We start from the raw sequence: 2,635 nt of genomic DNA on the forward strand, positions 1-2,635 counted from the left end.
CTATACGTCTCCCGGAGAAACCGATATTGTTTCAGCGTTTGAAGGATACAACAGAAACATAGAAGTCGCCGGAGATCCCTCCGCCTCCCGGAGAAACGTTGTCGGGAGATTGTTGTGGCTGTGGTTGTGTACGCAACACAAATATTTCGATGAGCTTAAAGGGAGATCAAGTTTTACAGTCGTGTGAAAGGTCTGTTAACATTATGCACACATTACTCTTTTTCTGTGATATATAGATTGTTTGATGTTCATGTGTAGAGTGAGAGTTGCTATTAGACTACGACCAAAAACACATAGGATCTTTCAACATGCTGATTTTTTCGACTGTGTGGAACTTCAACCTGAGGTGACCAGAATATTATTTTCCCCAATTTTCTTTATAAACATTAGTGATCGGGGCTCAGCTTAAATTAATCATTTTTCTATGATTCATGGAGGGTTATATAGGAACATTAAGAGCAATTCTACAGCTGCATGTTAAGATTTATACTGTTCTCTTCATGTTAAGTACTGTTCTGATAATAAGAAACGGCTGATCCATTTTTCTACATGTGCAATCCATTGGGAAAACAATTGGTAACTATCTTCCTAACAACAGCCCCTGAGACAAGTTAGGTTTCAGATCCTTAGTTTCTTGTGTTCTTGCATGTGCTTTCCCCTTTTAGTCTTACCTAATCCACAAAGGCTACTTAATTTGCATGATTTAACATTCATTTTGTCTGAATTTCTATTGATTTGTGATGAGTTTAGTATCATTTAGCTATGGATTTGTATAGTTAATATGTGATGATGAATTGTACCTTTTTCCTTGGAATTGGCTAGAAATAGATTCAACTAAGCAATTTACATGCTTAAACCTATACGAGGTGCTCATTTGCAATATGAGAAAAGGGTTAATGTCATAAACTTTTGAGAAATGGAACTTACACATAAATTAGCACGAACTTTATATAATCTACTCGGAAAGAAAAAAAGACATGTTAATTGTGTGTATTTGGATTCAAAAGAGATAATTTTTGTATGATTTGATCAAAAATTGTCAAAAGATAGACTATTCACAGGCAATGTAGATGTGTTTATATATATATATATATATATATATATATATATATATATATATATATATATATATATATATATATATATATATATATATATATATATCCATTACTTGATGATAACATATCTGATTCAAGCTTTGACTATCATCATGATGAAGAACAGAATATCACTAGATAATGAAATTAAAGGAAACAGAAATAAGTATGGAAGAAGAAGATGATGTAACCAGATTGAAATGACGTAGAATATAGAAATATTGAATGATGTAACAAGAACACCAAACAATCCTAGGGAATCTCCCCTTCTCACTAGCTAAAAAGCTTAGAGCCAAAATCTGTTCACAAAACTAATCGTATTTCTGCATGTCTTACATTGTAATCCTACTTTCTACTTAGACAAAACTGCAAAAAATGGTTCCCGTGGTATGCATTTTTTTCAGAGGTTTAGTACAAACCTCGATTTGTTTAGCTTCATGGTCCTTTTGACCTAGTTTCATTGCGGATTTGGTCCTCGGTAAACTCAAATGACTTTAATGCCCTTGGGTATTTATTTCCTATTTTTAAATTCATTTTTTTAAGTTTAATAATTAAAAAATGAGAGGGCCGACCTCTCTTTCTCTCTCTCCCTCTCTCTCTCTCTCTCTCTCTCTCTTGTTTTATATATTCTTATTTTAACCAAAAAGCCAAATTGAGTTCTCGGTCGCTCTCTCATCCCTTGCCACTGCTTTTTGCAAAGAAACCAATTTCCGATGAGTTTCAGGCCGCTTTGATCGGTTTAAGAACACTCAAAAGTGAGTTGGTGGTGATTTCCTGGTACCTATGATACACAAACACATTTTACCTATACCATTTTCAAGGAACCTATTTATTAAATGGCTACAAGAAGAAGAACTGATCCTAAATCGAATCGCTCTCAAAGAAACCCAGATCAATGTTGTTCGAAAGGAAATCACTCACATCTACTGTTTCATCTTCCCTTTTCACTCGATTTCATTAATGTTTCTTTTCAGCAGCTCATCTTCGTCTTCATCTGGATCCTGCAACCGATCATGGATCCATTCTCTATGTTCGCTCCTTTGTTCTCTGGCATTAATCTGGGTCGTTCGTTCCAAGACAAACACATAATCATATCCGGAGAAATTAGAAATTACTGGAAATGGAGAAAGAAGATGGGAAGTTATTGGGGAAGTGTGTGGAGGAGTTGAAGAAGAAAGATTTGGAGTTTTATTTTTTAAAGGAAGTTGAAGCACTTTGAAGAGCTAAAAGTTTGAAGGTTGAAGGTAAAGTTGTGAAGAAATTACTCTATTTTTCTCCATTGTTTCTTGTTTGGTTCTTGCACTTACTAGGGTCATTCTCTGCAATTGATCTGAAAATGGTGATATGGGTTTTAATTTTTTTGATTACTTAGGGGGATTTGGGTCAGTAGATTGGGGATTACAGATGTTTGATTTTTGATGGTTTTTTTAAAGGAAACTTTTGGTTTTTGGTTTGACACTACATAATTCTCTATGAATCGTAAAATACTAAGGATTATATTCGTACATAATAATAATATAATGTTTTGATTTAAGATG

The 2,635-nt window shown here is 33.9% G+C and overlaps 1 pseudogene; it reads left to right on the forward strand.

Moving 5' to 3' along the window:
• The first annotated feature begins 1,880 nt into the window (after positions 1-1,880).
• On the forward strand, positions 1,881-2,426 carry LOC145163798 (uncharacterized; annotated as a pseudogene).
• The last annotated feature ends 209 nt before the right edge of the window (positions 2,427-2,635 follow it).

This window comes from Lactuca virosa, chromosome 3 (genome assembly GCF_052849685.1).
Source record: "Lactuca virosa cultivar CGN04683 chromosome 3, Lactuca_virosa_CGN04683_v6, whole genome shotgun sequence".
In the NCBI taxonomy this organism is placed as follows: Eukaryota; Viridiplantae; Streptophyta; class Magnoliopsida; order Asterales; family Asteraceae; genus Lactuca; species Lactuca virosa.